General features: G+C 42.3%; 1 long non-coding RNA gene across 1 annotated transcript in view; it reads left to right on the top strand.

The window, feature by feature from the left end:
* Positions 1-10691, top strand: part of LOC144894102 (uncharacterized) — a 148226-nt gene extending 137535 nt beyond the window's left edge. The window contains exon 4 of the long non-coding RNA XR_013624833.1: positions 10333-10691. This is a non-coding gene — a long non-coding RNA (uncharacterized LOC144894102). The remainder of the gene's footprint in view (positions 1-10332) is intronic.
* The last annotated feature ends 11605 nt before the right edge of the window (positions 10692-22296 follow it).

Genomic DNA, 22296 nt, shown 5'->3' with positions numbered 1-22296 from the left:
TCCTGTCTCTGAGCTCTGCAGGCAGTTCCTTCGACCTCATGGTTTGGTTTTCGCTCTGATACGCATTGTCAGCTGTGAGACCTTATATAGACAGGTATGTGCCTTTCCAAATCATGTCCAATCAATTGAATTTACCGCAGGTGGACTCTAATCAAGGTGTGGAAACATCTCAAAGATGATCAAGAGAAATGGGAGGCACCTGAGCTAAATTTCAAGTGTCACAGCAAAGGGTATGAATACTTATGTCAATGTGATATTTCAGTTTTTTCTTTTTAATAAATTTGCAAAACTTTCTAAAATCCTGTTTTCTCTTTATCAATATGGGGTATTGAGTGTAAATTGATGAGGGAAAAAAATGAATTTAAACGATTTCGGCAAAAGGCTGCAACATAAAGTGTGAAAAAAGTGAAGGGGTCTGAATACTTTCTGAAAGCACTGTAATTTATACACATGATCTCTTTGATAATTTATACACATGATCTATTTGATAATTCATCCACATGATCTCTTTGATAAATTATACACATGATCTCTTTGAAAATTTATAGACATGATCTCTTTGCTAATTTATACACATGATCTCTTTGATAATTTATACACATGATCTCTTTGATAATTTATACACATGATCTATTTGATAATTCATCCACATGATCTCTTTGATAATTTATACACATGATCTCTTTGATAAATTTATACACATGATCTCTTTGATAATTTATACACATGATCTCTTTGATAATTTATACACATAATCTCTTTGATAATTTATACACATGATCTCTTTGATAATTTATACACATGATCTCTTTGATAATTTATACACATGATCTCTTTGATAATTTATACACATGATCTCTTTGATAATTTATACACATGATCTCTTTGATAATTTATACACATGATCTCTTTGATAATTTATACACATGATCTCTTTGATAATTTATACACATGATCTCTTTGATAATTTATACACATGATCTCTTTGATAATTTATACACATAATCTCTTTGATAATTTATACACATGATCTCTTTGATAATTTATACACATGATCTCTTTGATAATTTATACACACGATCTCTGATAATTATTTATACACATGATCTCTTTGATAATTTATACACATGATCTCTTTGATAATTTATACACATGATCTCTTTGATAATTTATACACATGATCTCTTTGATAATTTATACACATGATCTCTTTGATAATTTATACACATGATCTCTTTGATAATTTATACACATAATCTCTTTGATAATTTATACACATGATCTCTTTGATAATTTATACACATGATCTCTTTGATAATTTATACACATGATCTCTTTGATAATTTATACACATGATCTCTTTGATAATTTATACACATGATCTCTTTGATAATTTATACACATGATCTCTTTGATAATTTATACACATGATCTCTTTGATAATTTATACACATGATCTCTTTGATAATTTATACACATGATCGCTCTGATAAATTTAGAAACATGATCTCTTTGATAAATTTATACACATGATCTCTTTGATAATTTATACACATGATCTCTTTGATAATTTATACACATGATCTCTTTGATAATTTATAAATATGATCTCTTTGATAATTTATACACATAATCTCTTTGATAATTTATATGCATGATTTTTTTGATAATTTATACACATGATCTCTTTGATAATTTATACACATGATCTCTTTGATAAATTTATACACATAATCTCTTTGATAATTTATATGCATGATTTTTTTGATAATTATACACATGATCTCTTTGATAATTTATACACATTTTTTTTTTTTTTTTTTTGTATACTGATTCGAAGCTCGTGAAAGAGCTAACATTTATTTCACAAACAAATCAACCAGACAAACAAAATATACAAAAGAGGGAGCAGAAGACAAGATGGGGAGAGAAGGGGAAGCACACAACCACAACATTTGAGAGCAGGGAGAAGTGTGGGAGGGAGAGGGCTTGGGGGCAGGAGGTGTGGGAAGGGGAGGGGGGGAGGGGGGGGGGAAGAGGTATAAAACACATGGGGACCGAAATTAGCGGGGGTAGAAAAGATCAAGGTTTTGGATGGGGGAGGATAAGAGATGGTGGTGAACAGCTGTTTAAAAGACCTGGAGGGTGGAGTGGGATTGAAGAGAGTGAGGGAGTTTGTTCCAGAGGCGGGAGAAAAGAGGAATGAAGGAGTGAAGGTGAGCAGAAAGTCTATATTTTGGCAGTTTAACCATAAGAGGGTTGCAGGCAGATCTTGTGCGACCTGTAGGAATATTTGGGGGACAGAGCCCAGAGAGGGCTGGGGGGGCAAGGCCAGAGAGGAGTCGGTAGAAGACGGAAAGACCACCACCCTGCCTGCGGTGAGTGAGTGAAAGGCCCTTGGAGTTAGCTTCATCGCGGGAGATTCCAATGATTCTGAACGCTTTGGTTTCAACAGCATGAAGACGGGCTAGGTGTGAGGCAGGAGCACCAGACCAGAGGGGAGAGCAGTATTCCATAGAGCTGCGAATGAAAGCCTTGTATGTGGTGAGGAGCTCAGGTGTGCCAAGGAAGGACTTTACCCGACGGAGGATGCCCAGTCGGCGACTGGCTTTGGAGGCCAGATTTGAAATGTGGTTTTCCCAGGTAACAACAACAACAACATGCATTTTAAAGGCCATTTTCCCTGCTAGAGCGGGGGTTAGCCTTGCGGTCCCCATGACAATCTTCTCCATTTTGCCCTATTTTCTGCATCTCTCCTTGTTAACCCCCTTGCCCGCATTTCTTCTTCCACCATCTTCAGCCAAGTCTTTCTCGGTCTTCCCCGTCTTCTACTTCCTTCTACATTCATTTCCATCACTCTTCTTAACCAGTCACTTTCATCCTTCCTCAACACATGACCAAACCATCTCAACCTGTTCCTCTTCACAGCATCAATCACAGGCTCTATTCCCATCATCTTTCGCAATTCATCATTTGTCTTCCTCTCTCTCAACGAATACCCCGCACATCCGTCGAACCATTCGCATTTCCACCCTTTCCAACCTTCGTTGCTGCTCTACGTTCATTACCCATGTCTCGCTCCCATAAATCATAACACTTCTCACACATGCAGCATACACCTTTCCCTTCAGCTTCAACGACACTCCCCTCATCATCAGCACGCCACTCAATTCCCGAAACTTCTTCCATGCACATCTCACTCGAGCAACCGTTGCCGAGTCTGATCCACCTTCTCCATTCAGCATGTCTCCGAGGTAGCAAAATGTTTTCACACCTTCCAGCTTCACGCCGTCTCCAAGATCCAACTCAACATTTCCTCCATCTGCAGCTCCCTCTGTGCACACCTTACATTTGAATGTAGCTGCCACACTGGTTAATGACACTCTCAGACCACTACATTTTTGATGAACCCACTCAGCGCACATTGTACACTGAATGGAGTTCACTCCGACACCCTTCCTACACACAGCACAGGGCCACTTCCCAGTTCTTTCCACCTCACCACATGCTTTACCACTTGCCATCACCTTCGTCTTTCCGATATTCACCTTCAGACCTTTTGTCTCCATACATTCCTTCCAATGATTCTGAACGCTTTGGTTTCAACAGCGTGAAGACGGGCTAGGTGTGAGGCAGGAGCACCAGACCAGAGGGGAGAGCAGTATTCCATAGAGCTGCGGATGAAAGCCTTGTATGTGGTGAGGAGCTCAGGTGTGCCAAGGAAGGACTTCACACGACGGAGGATGCCCAGTCGGCGACTGGCTTTGGAGGCCAGATTTGAAATGTTGTTTTCCCAGGTAAGATCATGGCAAATAGTGAGACCCAAAAGCTTGAGTGACAGAACTTCTTGGAGAGGATTATTCAGAAAGTGGATGGCTGGGTTTTCCAGTCGGTCTTTTCGGAGAGACATCGTAAGAGTGTGAGATTTATCAGGATTGAAAGACATGTTCCATTTGTTTGCCCAGTCTGTGATTTTGTCCAGGTCTGCAGAGAGTGAGGAGGCTGCAGACTGCCGATCTGAGGGATGAGGAATGGAGCGACAGAGAGTAGAGTCGTCAGCAAAGAGATAGAGAGGATTTTCAAGAGAGTCAGAGAGATCATTGATGAAGACCAGAAAAAGCACAGGGCCCAGAACACTACCTTGGGGAACTCCAGCCTGAACAGGAAGAGGAGATGAGAGAAACCCATTCAGGGCCACACGTTGACTACGACCAGAGAGGAAGTCCGCCAGCCATGCGTGGAGATTTCCATGGATACCAAAGGAGGAGAGTTTGGTGAGCAGAGCAGGGTGCCAGACCGTATCGAAGGCATGTGAAATGTCAAGGGAGACAGCTCTAATTTCCTGTTTGGCGTTGAGGACCTCCATCCATTGTTGAGAAAGCAGAAGCAGCATGTCCAGAGTAGAGTGACCAGGTCTGAAACCAAATTGATGATCAGAGATCAAGCCATTGGAGAAGAGGAATCATTTCATATCTGAAGCAATGATGGATTCCATGACTTTGCTGATAATTGGGAGAAGGCTGATTGGTCTGCAGTTGCTGGGATCTGTTTTTGCACCTTTTTTGTGCAAAGCGGTGATGTTGGCTGATTTCCAAGCAGATGGCAGATGACCTTGAGCAAAAGAGAGGGTGAAGAGAACAGAAAGAGGGAGTGAAAGAGCGGAAGAACATGATTTTAGGACCCGTGGGCTGATGCCGTCAGGACCAGTTGCAGAATCAGAGTCGAGGGTTGACAGAAACTTTTCCACCTTGTCAGGAGGAAAGGACACAGAGTCCAGGAGCAGCTGGGTACGACTGGGTATGGTGGGTACAGAGAGGGATGGGTTTGGGACACAAAATTTAGAGGCAAACACAGAGTTGAGGCATTCAGCTTTTTCACGTGCGGAGTCAGCCTTTAAGCCGTTTGAGGTGAGGGAGGGGATGGAGGGGGAACAAACACCAGAAACAGATTTGACCAGACGCCACCAGGATTTGGAAGAGGGAGACAGACAAGAGAGTTCGGTCTTGAGAACGGTGAGATATTGTTTCCTGGCTCTCCTGAGGGTGGACACACACTTGTTTCGGGCTTTGTGAAAGGAAATGAGATTTCCTTCCATTGGATTTGCTTTCCAGGAAACGAAAGCAAGTTGTTTCAGGGCAACAGCCTCACCACAAGATTCCGTGTACCATGGACGGGAGGAAGGGTATGACAACTGAAGACGAGATGGGATAAATCTGTGCATGAGAGAGAGCAATTTACTTTGAAAGAATTCCCAGGATGAGTTGATGTCAGAGGCGGTAGAGATGGGAGACCAGTCCAGATGATTGATGGCTGCTTGAAGACCGTGCCAGTTGGCCTGAGTGAAATGCCAGACTCGTCGACGCTGAGGAGGCTCTCTGAGAATGGTCAGAGAGATGTCCACTTTGACAAGCACATGATCAGATGAGCCGATTGGAGCAGAAGAAGAGCAGCAGACATTTTCAGGGAAGTTTGCAATAACCAAATCCAGAAGAGAAGATGCTCCGTTGACTGAGATCCGGGTCGGGAAATTGACAGATTGTGTCAGTCCCAGTGAGTCGCAGAAGTCCTTTGCTGAAGAGCCATGGCTGGTGAGAGAGGTACCCACACCCAGCCAACTGGCATGGTGACAATTGAAATCACCACATATGAGGAAGAGAGAGTTGGGATGGGTAGCTGGAAGTTGGTCCATATTATCAGACAGCGAGATGTAGATGGAGTCATCGCTGTTTGGTGGACGGTCCAACACACATATGAACAAAAGGTGGGAGCGAAGGGGAAGCCGTAGCCAAAGGTATTCCTGGGGGTGAGGTGGAGAGAGGGCAGTGGAGGGCGAGTGAGGAAGAGAGTTTTTTATAAAGATAGCAACCCCAACTCCAGGACGAGGCTCAGGTCTATCATACCGGAGGAGGGAGTATCCTGGGAGAGATACCAAGGCATCAGAGACATCATGAAGGAGGAAAGTTTCTGTTAAGCAGATCACATCTGGTTTGTCAGAAGCAACCTGTATGGAGAGATCAGTCAAGTTTGAGCGGAGGCCCCGGATGTTTGAGGTCCACACCGTTAATGAAGAGGAAGGGGGAGCATCGGGTCCAGAACAGGGGGGGGGGGGGGGAGGGGTAGGGTAAGATGTGGAAGAGGAGGAAGAGGTAGGGACCTCTGTGGAAGATGAGGTACACATGATCTCTTTGATAATTTATACAAATGATCTCTTTGATAATTTATACACATGATCTCTTTGATAATTTATACACATGATCTCCTTAATAATTTATACACATGATCTCTTTGATAATTTATACACATGATCTCTTTGAAAATTTAAACACATGATCTCTTTGATAATTTATACACACGATCTCTTTGATAATTTATACACATAATCTCTTTGATAATTTATACACATGATCTCTGATAATTTATACACATGATCTCTTTGATAATTTATACACATAATCTCTTTGATAATTTATACACACGATCTCTTTGATAATTTATACACATGATCTCTTTGATAATTTATACACATAATCTCTTTGATAATTTATACACATGATCTCTTTGATAATTTATACACATGATCTCTTTGATAATTTATACACATGATCTCTTTGATAATTTATACACATGATCTCTTTGATAATTTATACACATAATCTCTTTGATAATTTATACACATGATCTCTTTGATAATTTATACACATGATCTCTTTGATAATTTATACACATGATCTCTTTGATAATTTATACACATGATCTCTTTGATAATTTATACACATGATCTCTTTGATAATTTATACACATGATCTCTTTGATAATTTATACACATGATCTCTTTGATAATTTATACACATGATCTCTTTGATAATTTATACACATGATCTCTTTGATAATTTATACACATGATCTCTTTGATAATTTATACACATGATCTCTTTGATAATTTATACACATGATCTCTTTGATAATTTATACACATGATCTCCTTAATAATTTATACACATAATCTCTGATAATTTATACACATGATCTCCTTAATAATTTATACACATAATCTCTGATAATTTATACACATGATCTCAGATAATTTATACACATGATCTCTTTGATAATTTATACATATGATCTCCTTAATAATTTATACACATGATCTCCTTAATAATTTATACACATGATCTCTTTGATAATTTAAACACATGATCTCTTTGATAATTTATACACACGATCTCTGATAATTTATAGACATAATCTCTGATAATTTATACACATGATCTCTTTGATAATTTATACACATGATCTCTTTGATAATTTATACACATATGATCTCTTTGATAATTTATACACATGATCTCTTTGATAATTTATACACATGATCTCTTTGATAATTTATACACATATGATCTCTTTGATAATTTATACACATGATCTCTTTGATCATTTATACACATGATCTCTTTGATAAATTTATACACATAATCTCTTTGATAATTTATACACATGATCTCTGATAATTTATACACATGATCTCTGATAATTTCTACACATGATATCTTTGATAATTTATACACATCATCTCTGATAATTTATACACATAATCTCTTTGATAATTTATATGCATGATTTCTTTGATAATTTATACACATGATCTCTTTGATAATTTATACACATGATCTCTTTGATCATTTATACACATGATCTCTTTGATAATTTATACACATGATCTCTTTGATAATTTATACACATGATCTCTTTGATAATTTATACACATGATCTCTGATAATTTATACACATGATCTCTTTGATAATTTATACACATGATCTCTTTGATAATTTATACATATGATCTCTTTGATAATTTAAACACATGATGTCTTTCATAATTTATACACGTGATCTCTTTGATAATTTATACATATGATCTTTTGATAATTCATCCACATGATCTCTTTGATAATTTATACACGTGATCTCTTTGATAATTTATACACGTGATCTCTTTGATAATTTATACACATAATCTCTTTGATAATTTATACACGTGATCTCTTTGATAATTTATACACATGATCTCCTTAATAATTTATACACATAATCTCTTTGATAATTTATACACATGATCTCTTTGATAATTTATACACATGATCTCTTTGATAATTTATACACATGATCTCTTTGATAATTTATACACATGATCTCTTTGATAATTTATACACATGATCTCTTTGATAATTTATACATATGATCTCCTTAATAATTTATACACATAATCTCTTTTATAATTTATACACATGATCTCTTTGATAATTTAAACACATGATCTCTTTGATAATTTATACACACGATCTCTTTGATAATTTATACACATAATCTCTGATAATTTATATACATGATCTCTTTGATAATTATTTATACACATGATCTCTTTGATAATTTATACACATAATCTCTGATAATTTATACACATGATCTCTTTGATAATTTATACACATGATCTCTTTGATAATTTATGCACATGATCTCTTTGATAATTTATACACATGAGCTCTTTGATAATTTATACACATGATCTCTTTGATAATTTACACACATGATGTCTTTGATAATTTGTACACATGATCTCCTTGATAATTTATACACATGATCTCTGATAATTTATACACATAATCTCTTTGATAATTTATACACATGATCTCTTTGATAATTTATACACATACTTTCTTTGATAATTTATACACATGATCTCTTTGATAATTTATACACATGATCTCTTTGATAATTTATACACATGATCTCTTTGATAATTTATACACATGATCTCTTTGATAATTTATACACATGATCTCTTTGATAATTTATACACATCATCTCTTTGATATGTTATACACATAATCTCTTTGATAATTTATACACAATAATCTCTTTGATAATTTATACACATAATCTCTTTGATAATTTATACACATAATCTCTTTGATAATTTATATACACTAGGGCATGCCCGTACGTGGGTGCAATGCCCGTACGTGGGTACGTGGGTACGTGGGTGCGAGTACGGTGACAATCCCCCCCCCCCCCTCTATTTACATGAAATGGTTTGGTCCATGAAATGTTTTGGTCCATTCGCAACGCCAAAGCGAACGGCGAACGGCTTGCGAGTACAGTGACAATCCCCCCCCCTCTATTTACATGAAATGGTTTGGTCCATTCGCAACGCCAAAGCGAACGGCGAACGGCTAAATCGCCATAGCTCGGTAACTACTTGTCCGATTAATATGAAACCTTGAAAAGGCACATCCTCGGGTCCCCAGCAATATACCTGGCAAGTTTAAAGTATATCAGACCCGTGGTTGTCGAGAAACAGCGGACACAAACAAACATACAAACATACACACACACAGAGATTAGTGGAATTATAGATAGATGATCTCTTTGATAATTTATATACATGATCTCTTTCCCACATCCTCTTCCAATGTTTTTTGTTTTCCTAAGGCAGACATATCAATCGATGTCATTAAGACGTGCAGTGTCTAAAGGGAGAACACTTGCAGCACAACACAAACTTTCAGGTTAATAAAGAGTGAAACCGGTAAGGTATCAAACATGGCCACTGATGCTGTATTGGTGTCATCCATGGAAATATCTGAATTCTAAACGACCTCCGGTGAACTTCATCCAGGTAAAGAGGTGTTGCTGTACTTATGTGAACAGAGGGCCCGAGATCCCATTCATTTAACCACACACCATTTTTAACATTAGTAACGTGTAATGGACCCACTCATCACCTTATGTTCCAAGAAAGAGGAACTCTGCCCGACTGAATGCTCCTACATCTTCGACAGAGTTCAACGCCTCGTCGCGCATAATCTTATTCTGATACCCACCAGTTGAAAATCCCTATCGAGCATGTCTCTGACACGGGAAGGGCATTTGCCCTTCCATGAGAGGAGTTAGGTAACTACTGTTGGAGTCACAAGTTAACTTCATCAACGTCACCCACAATTTCCCAATAACGATAAGTCTGACTAGGTGAATGGAAACCTCGCAATCCGCACAATCACTGATGTCCTATTCCAAAAGAAAGCAAACGAGCAATAAGCATGTTACAGGACAAAATGGAAATATGTTATGATTGTGATATTCCATCAAATTTACAATATTTAATTTGTTGTTATCCTTGATATTTTTTTAAAGGAATGACAGTTGCCATTGGAGGAAGACAATGAAAGTCGTGATGGAAAATTAATGAGATCAATCGTGATTAATGTTTTCCCATTCAGAAAGGCCGTGAAGCGAAGCGACTGCCACATTGTTGTCTTGTGTCTTCTCTCACAGATTGTTCAGCAAAGGAGATTCCAGTAATACGGAAGAATGTGATGGAGAACTCTTCCGTAGTGCTGCCCTGTGCCGCAGCCGATGGCGTTGGCAAGCTGGAGTCAGCGTGGTGGTGTTTCGGAGTGAACCCGCTAGGCCGGAGAGAGCATGGACGGAGTGGGACATTATGGGGGAATTCAGGGATTACGTTTGGGTACTTGGGGTGAGAGTGGGACAGGTGGTGAGATGGTGCAGGAAACAAACCATAACCTTCTCCTTGATGATGCATCACGTGGCTGCAGAAGATGCTGGAATGTACGAATGCAAGATTAAATTGCAATCAGGAAAAGAGTACATATCGAGCAGATTCCAGGTGCACGTAGAAACAGGTGGGTCACAGATCAAGTCAGTCAATGTGAAAGTTTCCACCTCACCAGAAATTTACATCCCGTTTGTATTTTCAGGCCAAGATGATTCCAAGTCTTCATCTTCAGACCTAACATCGTCCTCCACCTGTTCAACTGTCTCTCCCAGTACAAACTCAACCCAAATTAATGACGATTATCAAGGACCCTACTTTATTCCTTTTTTGTGTCTTGCTGTGCTTTTCTCCCTCTGCATACTCATTATCATCTACTTTCTATGTGCAATGGTGACGCTCAAAAGAGGTAACAAGTGAACATAAATATCCCCATTACTATTTGTCATAAAAATTTAGTCTCACTAGCGAAATTCATTCTTACCTGTGCTATTGGTTTTGTTGTATTCAATTTTGTTGGAAGAAGTTTCGGGAACTGAGTGCCGTGCTGACGATGAGGGGAGTGTCGATGAAGCTGAAGGGAAAGGTGTATGCTGCATGTGTGAGAAGTGTTATGATTTATGGGAGCGAGACATGGGTAATGAACGTAGAGCAGCAACGAAGGCTGGAAAGGGTGGAAATGCGAATGGTTCGGTGGATGTGCGGAGTATTGTTGAGAGAGAGGAAGACAAATGATGAATTGCAAAAAATGATGGGAATAGAGCCTGTGATTGATGTTGTGAAGAGGAACAGGTTGAGATGGTTTGGTCATGTGTTGAGGAAGGATGAAAGTGACTGGTTGAGAAGAGTGATGGAAATGAATGTAGAAGGAAGTAGAGGAAGGGGAAGACCGAGAAAGACTTGATCCGAAAGCTTTTTGATCCGAATTTGAATGATTAATTGGTATTTTTATACCAAAGCATCATTTGTGAGTTCACTGTGGTTAAGAATCGAGTCATCTTGAATACCTGGTCACCATGGCAACAATTAGGCTCAAGCGGACGTCAGGTTATGGGTTAAAAGACGATGGGTTACAAAGCCATTTATAAAATTATTTTGGGTAAAAATTGTTACATTGCCTCAAAATCGTTTTCGTCACCTTTTCCTACGAATGAAATATCCATGTTTGATTACTGTTTTTATTCGTCCTAGGGGAGATGTGATGTTTTACCTCTTTCTTTCTATCCAACTTTTATAATTCTACACCATTCCTTCATTTCTGAAACAATCCTCTTCAAATTTGGCATGGTTGTACCTTGGTCCAATATACCCAAGCCATAAGGTTGGCATGTTGGTACCTTGGTCCCATATACTCAAGCCCCCAAGGTTGGCATGGTGGTATATTGATGCAATATACCCAGGCCCCAAAGTTAGCATGGTGGTACCTTGGTCCAATATACCCAAGCCATAAGGTGGGAATGGTGGTACCTTGGTCCAAAATACCCAAGCCACAAGGTTGGCATGGTGGTATATTGATGCAATATACCCAGGACCCAAAGTTAGCATGGTGGTACCTTGGTCCAATATACCCAAGCCATAAGGTGGGAATGGTGGTACCTTGGTCCAAAATACCCAAGCCACAAGTTGGCATGGTGGTATATTGATGCAATATACCCAGGCCCCAAAGTTAGCATGGTGGTACTTTGGTCCAATATACCCAAGCCAAGGTTGGCATGGTGGTACCTTTGTCCAATGTAACCAGGCCCCAAAGTTGGCATTGTTGTACCTTGGTCCAATATACCCAGGCCAAGGTTGGCATGGTGGTACTTTGGTCCAATATACCCAAGCCAAGGTTGGCATGGTGGTACCTTTGTCCAATGTAACCAGGCCCCAAAGTTAGCATGGTGGTACTTTGGTCCAATATACCCAAGCCAAGGTTAGCATGGTGGTACCTTTGTCCAATGTAACCAGGCCCCAAAGTTAGCATTGTTGTACCTTGGTCCAATATACCCAGGCCAAGGTTGGCATGGTGGTACTTTGGTCCAATATACCCAAGCCAAGGTTGGCATGGTGGTACCTTTGTCCAATGTAACCAGGCCCCAAAGTTAGCATTGTTGTACCTTGGTCCAATATACCCAAGCCAAGGTTAGCATGGTGGTACCTTGGTCCAATACCCAAAACTAGAAACTAACTATCCGGTCCACTACACCCAGATACCTATTTATTTGTTTCCATTTAGGCTCCCATTCTGATTTTAAGGTGTCCGAGGTGAAATATTACAACTCACTTTCCGCCATTCCCTTGTATTTGTGTCAGAGATGAGATTTTGCACAAAAGGTGTTTTTACAAAGCCCCGATAGGGATCCGTAAAATACATTTCGGATCAGTGTCGTTTTGGGGATTATACAGGGAGAAAAGGTCAAAATATCTCACACAATTAAGGTTTCTTACCTGCCAAGCCTTGATATTTGAGCCAATCCAGAGAGGACATGACACAAAACATACCTTACCACAGGCCTTACCGACTAAAAGGCAGGTGAACATTGGTATGGTGTCTTTTGATTTTACAGAGGGTCAAAGTGGATGAAGAAGAAGAAGGGGGACCTGGGGTGGGGGACTGCGAACCATACTACATTCGCTTGTGAATGATGACGATACTGGTTCCTCATTGAATCCTTGAAACAGACAAGTGAATATTGTACTTAAGATGGCCGTCCAAATGTTCCACAACTAGATGCTCACAGTAGTCCAAGATACAACAACCTATTATAACGCAGGTAAATTATTAAAATATATAATGAGTGAGAAAATATTTAAAATGCGCATTTATTATTTTAAAAGTATCATTACATCTTTTTGGGTTTATCTGAGAGTATTCTGAGTATCTGATTGGTTGAACACTTTCAACGTCCCAGGTACTTGTACTTCACCTGGAATTGTAGTTGAATCTGATAGAAGATTAATAGTTTTTTTTACTTTGTTATACCTGCTACATCATTTACAATGGCATAAATCAGTGGGTGCAGGGGAACGTTCTGGAAAAACATCTGGAAATGTAGACATCACTTGTTTGTCCAACTACCTTTATAAACTTTCGCCTCCTTTTCCCCCACTCCATTTCCTTTGCACAGGAATATCAAAAATGAAAGCACAAGGCAGCAGGTAAGAGATTCTTCTGTGTCACTGCATTGATATCCTAACTATGGAAGCAGAGTGGAAGAGGGAAATTCTAACATTTTGATTACATAATAAATAGATGGTATCGTGTTTTAAATGACAGGTTTTAAGAGAAAATAGGAAAAATGAAAAAGGAATACATCTGTATTGCGAGCCTGGTGTTGGCTTAGCGGTTTGGGTGCTGCCTTGGGATCCTCGGATTCCGAGTTTGAATCCTGGTCGATCGTTGAATTAACACCAGGGGGGTTGACTCAGCCTGTCATCCGTCCCAGGTCGGCAAATTGAGTACATGCTCGGTGGTAATTGGGGCCCTGCTTCAGCAGCACAAACGCGCTGCCAGAGAAATGATGCAACCAGCCATGTAATCCTTACCGTGAGGCTGCAGACAAGGAGAAAATGGCAAACGATGCCGTGTAATCCTTACCGTCAGGCTGCAGACAAGGTGAAAAATGGTAAACCATGCTATGTAATCCTTACCGTGAGGCTGCAGACAAGGTGAAAATGGCACACCATGCCGTGTAATCCTTACCGTGAGAGTGCAGACAAGGTGAAAATGGCACACCATGCCGTGTAATCCTTACCGTGAGGCTGCAGACAAGGTGAAAAATGGCACACCATGCCGGGTAATGCTTACCATGAGGCTGCAGACAGGGTGAAAAAATGGCAAACGGTAAAGTGTAATCCTTACCGTCAGGCTGCAGACAAGGTGAAAAATGGTAAACCATGCTATGTAATCCTTACCGTGAGGCTGCAGACAAGGTGAAAAATGGCAAACGATGCCGTGTAATCCTTACCGTGAGGCTGCAGACAAGGTGAAAATGGCACACCATGCCGTGTAATCCTTACCGTGAGAGTGCAGACAAGGTGAAAATGGCACACCATGCCGTGTAATCCTTACCGTGAGGCTGCAGACAAGGTGAAAAATGGCACACCATGCCGGGTAATGCTTACCATGAGGCTGCAGACAGGGTGAAAAAATGGCAAACGGTAAAGTGTAATCCTTACAGTGAGGCTGCAGACAAGATGAAAATGGCACACCATGCCGTGTAATGCTTACCGTGAGGCTGCAGACAAGGTGAAAAATGGCACACCATCCCGTGTAATGCTTACAGTAAGGCTGCAGACAGGGTGAAAAAATGGCACGCCATGCCGTGTAATCCTTACCGTGAGGCTGCAGACAAGGAGAAAATGGCACACCATGCCGTGTAATCCTTACCGTGAGGCTGCAGACAAGGTGAAAAATGGCACACCATGCCGGGTAATGCTTACCATGAGGCTGCAGACAGGGTGAAAAATGGCACACCATGCCGGGTAATGCTTACCATGAGGCTGCAGACAGGGTGAAAAAATGGCAAACGGTAAAGTGTAATGCTTACCGTGAGGCTGCAGACGGCGTGATAAAATGGTAAACCATGCTATGTAATCCTTACCGTGAGGCTGCAGACAAGGTGAAAATGGCACACATGCTGTGTAATGCTTACCAGGAGGCTGCAGACAAGGTGTAAAATGGTAAACCATGCTATGTAATCCTTACCGTGAGGCTGCAGACAAGGTGAAAATGGCACACATGCTGTGTAATGCTTACCGTGAGGGTGCAGACAGGATGCAAAATGGTAAACCATGCTATGTAATCCTTACCGTGAGGCAGCAGACAACGTGAAAATGGCACACCATGCTGTGTAATACCTACCGTGAGGCTGCAGACAAGGTGAAAAATGGCACACCATCCCGTGTAATGCTTACAGTGAGGCTGCAGACAGGGTGAAAAAATGGCATGCCATGCCGTGTAGTCCTTACCATGAGGCTGCAGACAAGGTGTAAAATGGCACACCATGCCGTGTAATGCTTACAGTAAGCCTGCAGACAAGGTGAAAAAATGGCAAACTATGCCATGTAGTCCTTACCATGAGGCTGCAGACAAGGTGTAAAATGGCACACCATGCCGTGTAATGCTTACCATGAGGCTGCAGACAAGGTGTAAAATGGCACACTATGCCGTGTGATGCTTACCATGAGACTGCAGACAGGGTGAAAACATGGCAAAAGGTGCCGTGTAATCCTTACCGTGAGGCTGCAGACAAGGTGTAAAATGGTAAACCATGCTATGTAATCCTTGCCGTGAGGCTGCAGACAGTGTGAAAATGGTAAATCATGTCGTTTAATCCTTACCGTGAGGGTGCAGACAGGGTGAAAATGGTAAACCATGCTATGTAATCCTTACCGTGAGGCTGCAGACAAGGTGAAAATGGCACACACGCCGTGTAATCCTTACCCTAAGGCTGCAGACAAGGTTTAAAATTTTAAACCATGCTATGTAATCCTTACCGTGAGGGTGCAGACAAGGTGAAAATGGCACACCATGCCGTGTAATCCTTACCGTGAGGGTGCAGACAAGTTGAAAATGGCACACAATGCCGTGTAATCCTTACCATGAGGCTGCAGACAGGGTGAAAATGGTAAACCATACCGTGTAATCCTTACCGTGAGGCTGCAGACAGGGTGGAAAATGGCAAACCATGCTATGTAATCCTTATCGTGAGGCTGCAGACAAGGTGAAAATGGCACACCATGTCATGTAATGCTTACGATGAGGCTGCAGACAGGGTGAAAAAATGACACACCATGCCGTGTAATGCTTACCATGGAGGCTGCAGACAAGGTGTAAAATGGCACACCATGCCGTGTAATGCTTACCATGAGGCTGCAGACAGGGTGAAAAAATGGCACACCATGCCATGTAATGCTTACCATGAGGCTGCAGACAAGGTGTAAAATGGCACACCATGCCATGTAATGCTTACCATGAGGCTGCAGACAGGGTGTAAAATGGCACACCATGCTTTGTAATCCTTACCGTGAGGCTGCAGACATGGTGAAAATGGTAAACCATGTCGTTTAGTCCTTACCGTGAGGGTGCAGACAGGGTGGAAAATGGTAAACCATGCTATGTAATCCTTATCGTGAGGCTGCAGATAAGGTGAAAATGGCACACCATGTCATGTAATGCTTACCATGAGGCTGCAGACAGGGTGAAAAAAATGGCAAACGATGCCTTGTAATCCTTACAGTGAAGCTGCAGACAGGGTGAAAATGGTAAACCATGCTGTGTAATCCTTACCGTGACGCTGCAGAGAAGGTGAAAATGGTAAACCATGCTATGTAATCCTTACCGTGAGGGCGCAGACAAGGTGAAAACGGCACACCATGCCGTGTAATCCTTACCATGAGGCTGCAGACAGGGTGAGAATGGTAAACCATACCGTGTAATCCTTACCATGAGGCTGCAGACAGGGTGGAAAATGGTAAACCCTGCTATGTAATCCTTCCCGTGAGGCTGCAGACAAGGTGAACATGACACCATACCATGTAATCCTTACCATGAGGCTGCAGACAGGGTGAAAAAATGGCAAACGATGCTGTGTAATCCTTACCATAAGGCTGCAGACAAGGTGTAAAATGGTAAACCATGCCGTGTTATCCTTACCGCGAGGCTGCAGACAGCGTGAAAAATGGTAAACCATGCCGTGTAATCCTTACCGTGAGGCTGCAGACAGGGTGAAAATGGCACACCATGCCGTGTAATCCATACCGTGAGGGTGCAGACAGTGTGAAAAAATGTTGTACATGTGCCAGTGGTGTAAGCTATATGGAAGTAAAAGATTTAAATTGAAAGTGCTGGTTATTGCCCTGAACGAATACACATTGGACCAGTACCCGCCCTATGGGCGGGGCTTCAATTGGGAGGCCCAAATGAAAAGGCAAAATATCAGAAATTGAAGGCTTTTTTTTATTTTAAACGATTTATATAAACATCCGTTAAATCATATCACACGCAAATCATCAAAATCTAAGCAGTATTTTTAGAATTTCACTAAAAGCCACATCACTGTTCATATCGGTAAATATTATTCCATCGTGTTGGAAAAACTGGAAAATTGGAAAAATTCGAAACTGGGAAAATTGGAAAAAAAATTGGAAAAACAATATAGCCCATTTTACTCCAGGGTGTCCCAGGATTACCCACCCAAAATTTCGTTGCGATCGGTTCAGCCGTTTTTGCGGTACCTGGGAACAGACAGACAGACAGACATTTGGTGAATTATAGTAAGATTGCTCTTGTTGGCTGCATCATTACTGGGGAGCAGCTGTGCCGCTGATACGGTGCCCCTGCATGTTTGTGTAGGATTTGGGAACTTGCCAGTGTATCCGAATACTTTATAAATGCTTTTCATTTCCCATTGGATATATTTTTGGCTATTGTTTTACATTACATTGTGAAATAAAATGATTCTTGTGCTTTTTATATTTTCAACAGCGATGCAGGTAAAAGAGAATATTGTAAAGGTGAGCTGATACAATATGCATTTTAATGTTTATGATACTATTGAGCTTGCAATCCCTCACTTGTAATGTGGGCATTACTATATCAATAAATTCATATTTGAATTCATTAATTCAATATATATATATACATATATATATATATATATATATATATATATATATATATATATATATATAATATATATATATATATATATATATATATATATATATATATATATATATATATATACATATACATACATACATACATACATACATACATATATATATATATATATATATATATATATATATGTATATATATATATATATATATATATATATATATATATATAGATATAGATATATATATATATATTGTTGTGGATATGAGAATGGTTTTTTTTTTTTATTGTATAGTAAATTGTTGTAAATATCACCCTCTGTAAAATGTAATGATTCCTTGTAAATACCTCCGTAGTGTAAAGGTCAAAGGGCGTCTCGGTAGTTATTCCATAAACACCACATTGCAGGACCCGATAAAACCCTTGTTCAGTAGCTTATATCTTATTATGTGTCTTAGGGTAAGGCTGTGTCTCCCATCAATTTAAATACTCCATTGCACCAAGTGAAATAAGAATAGGTCCCCTTTCATTTCATTTCAATGGCCAACTGCATTTTGGGCGGTTTTCTTCAACCACCATTGGCCACGAGGCAGGGTTGGGGAAGAAAGGCGTGTCTCCACCTCGTCATAGAGGGGAGGAGTGAGCCAGCCCCGAACAACCAACCGAGCACGAGGGGTTTGGTTTGAGAGGGCGGAGGAAGAGCGTTTGGGGGAGGTTCGCAAAGGTTGAGGGGCGGGGCCTATATAACCCGCCGCGGGGCAAGGAGATGCGCTTTTACTGAGTCCAAGAGATGAGCGGGAGAGAAGTGAGAGAAAGGCTGAGCTGAGCTGTGTGGAGAGGTACACGAAAAGGAAGGGTCCAAGAGAAAGCCGAGGAGCTTTTACGAAGCAAGCTACACGAGAGATACAGCCGAGGAGTGCAGCCCCGTTTCAACCAGCCGCGTGAAGCCCTGACGGTGTGCGCTGTAAAGCGGAATACAACGCGCTGCCGGCTTCTCGCTTCCCGCCCGGAGTGGACCTGCTCGCTGTGCCCTGTGATCCCACCTGCTCATCCTTTCCAGCCATTCCTGCCTGCAAATTCCCCATTTTGCCTACGTGAGTTTGTTATGTTTGTTCTGTCCTGGGTAGGTAATTAAGCTTGTATAAGGAATTCACTGTGTCACCTGCATCTCATGTCCCTGTAAATAATCGTGACTGCTCTTTTTGCTTATGTGTGTAAATAATAATAAACCCAGTTACTCTTCTGTACGTCTTCTTCCTCTTTGCATTCGGTCGCTTTAGAGTTTTCCAGATTGAGTATCTGTGGCGCGATACGGCCAACGTTTGGGTTGAATCGGGTTTAGTCGGGGAATAACTGTTCGGCCGCGGTTACACCACCGCTCGGTAAAAATAACATCTAATCCGCGGACCGTAACAAATTGGTGTCGGGGAGTGAGATACGAGGCCCGAAGCGCGCTTAACGCGCTCAAAATTACAAGCAGCTGGAAATTTGTGTTGTAAAGAAAAACCCGAATTTTGAAATCGCGCCATGGCTGGTCAAGGCGACGGGATGCCGGTGGGAGAGATAGAAATAGACGGGGTGGAATCGACCCAGGACCTCGGGGAAATGTATGTGGAGGAAGGGGAGGAGGAGAACATTGGCAATGTGGTTGAGGGGGTATCAGGTGCACAAAATGGCGCGCTCGCGCAAGTGGTTGAAGGGTCCCAAAATAGCGGCGCCGCGGAGGGCGAGCCCGCGGTGGCGGCTGGGGACGCTGGGCAAACCGGGTTTGACCTCAGATTATTCTTGACCCAACTGATGGCAAAAATGGATGCTCAGGGTGAGCGATTGGAGGGCCAAATGGGACAAATGGGGAACCGGATGGATGCTCAGGGTGAGCAATTGGGGGTAATGAGGGACGAAGCGAGGGGTACCGGTGAGGGGTTAGACAATAATTTTAAGGGATTAGACAAGAAATTTGGGAAGTTAGACGACAAATTTGAGGGGTTAGACAACGGGATAAAAGAGGTAAAGAATGGGTTAACGGGGGTGGAAAATAGAATGGCTGCCCAGGAGAATCAGTTAGAGGGGGTGAAAAACGGGTTAATGGGGTTAGAAAATAGGATGGAAGACAAATTGCGGGAGATAGGGGAGCAATCCGCCCGAGAAATTAAACAAATGGGAGAGCAGATAGAGGAGGTGAAAATCGGGGTAGAAACCAAATTGGATGCTCAGAGGGATGAATTGGGACAGATGAGGGCAGCATCTACAAAAGAGAGGGAGGAGATGAAGGAGGAGATATGACGAGGTGTAAGTGTGGGGGTCTCGGGGGTACGCGAGGAGGTAAAGCGAGGTGAAAAGCGTATAGAGAAAGAGGTGAGAAATGGGACGGCAAAGTTACAAGGGGGCATAGAGGACCCGGCGGAGGAGGTGGAACAGCTGACGGAGGGACAAAAAGAACTAACGGAGCAGGTTCAAAGGAACACTGCGGTACTAGGAGGGTTAAAAGCGACACAAAACGACATAAAAAATGACTTGATAGCGACACAGAGGCAATGTCAGATGGTACGTGAGGGACTGACAACGAGGTTGGAAGAGGGGACAGAAGTAATGGAGACGAAGGACCGAGAGGTGAGGACGCACATAGAGACGGTCAAAATAGCCTAAGAGGACGAACTTGAGGAGACGCACCGGGAAATAAAAGGGGTGAAGCAAAAATTAGAGGAAGTGGCAGAAGAGGTGAGTGAAATTAAGAAGAGACGGACAGAAACTAAGAGAGAAATAAAGGAGGAGGTGATGGAATATGTACAAGGTCGGTGCTCAACTCATAATGGTGTGCTCACTAACCAAATAAAGAGTTTGCAGGTGGCGAAGGAGGTGAGGAGACGAGGTGCCAAGGTGAGTGGCGATATACGAGGAAATGTACATGATGTGAGGGGAGCTTCAGTCGGCTCGGGGGTTGTTGTGGACCCGGGTGTTCGTGAGAGGCCGTTGGTGAAGTGTGCGACAGGTCTGGTGTGCGAAAGAGGAGGTGTGCGAGAATGTCCGACTCTGGGGTGTGTGAGGAAAAAGTGCGCGCCAAGGAGTGAGTGTGCTGTCGAGAGTGAGTCGGTCGTAGCGCGTGTGCGAGGGGGCACATGGAAGCGCGGTGTGGTGAGTGTTACAGAGGATGTAACGAGAGAGTGTACACCTGTGGTGAGTGTTACGGCGGAAGTAACGGGAGAGTGTGCGCAAGAGTGTGCGCGAGAAAGGTGTGTAACGGACGGGTGCATGGGGAAAGAGTGCACTGTCAAGAGTAAGGGAGGATGCACAACTGTGGTGAGTGTTACGGAGGAAGTAACGGGAGGGTGTGCGCAAGAGTGTGCACGAGAAAGGTGTGTAACGGACAGGTGCATGAGGAAAGAGTGCGCTGTCGAGAGTAAAGGTGAGTGCGCTGTCAAGAGTGGAGGTGAAAGTAGTGAGAGTGACCCGGAGCGTGAGTTGGTTGTGACAGGTGAGAGAGGATGTACACCTGGGGATGGAAGGATGCACACCTGGAATGGTAGAGCGTGTATGGGAATGCACGCTGGAATTAGTGAGGCACGTGGTTGGGTGTGCGAGTGAGAGCACACCTGTGATTGTCACAGAGGAGGTGACCGAGAAGGGGGCGCGAAGAGGTGTGTTGGTGAGGTGTGCGAACAACGAATGTGTGCCAAGGTGTTCGGTGGTCAGGTGTGTGACTAAGTCTGTGAGCGAAAGAACGAGTGCAATAACGGAGTATGCGGGGTGTACGGGCGGCGTTGGAGCATCGAGCTCAGTGAGGGTGAAAGGGGTAGCGTATGCATGTGAGCATGCAGGTAAGGCATCGACGGTAACCGGGTTAGCGGTTCGAGCGACTTATAGCCGAAGCGGGCCCTCGGTGCGTGCCGGGTTTCGCGTGCCGCGAGGACCAGCGGGGATCCGAACCACGGCGGGTTCGAAAGGACCGCCGTACGTGATCCACGCTGGGCCGCGTTTGGAACGGCGTCCGTGCTCCACTAAGTGGAGCGGGCAGCCCGATAGGAAGGGTCGTCATGGCGACCCCTTTTTGTTGAGGCATTCCGGCAGGTCGAGGTCGGGCCATGGGATGGCTCCGTGCCGAGATGGTGCGTGGGATCTCGG

Source organism: Myxine glutinosa, chromosome 10 (assembly GCF_964187855.1).
Source record: "Myxine glutinosa chromosome 10, kmMyxGlut1.1, whole genome shotgun sequence".
Lineage (NCBI taxonomy): Eukaryota > Metazoa > Chordata > Myxini > Myxiniformes > Myxinidae > Myxine > Myxine glutinosa.
The sequence above is the reverse complement of the archived record's forward strand: the minus strand, read 5'-3'. Positions and strand labels throughout refer to the sequence as shown.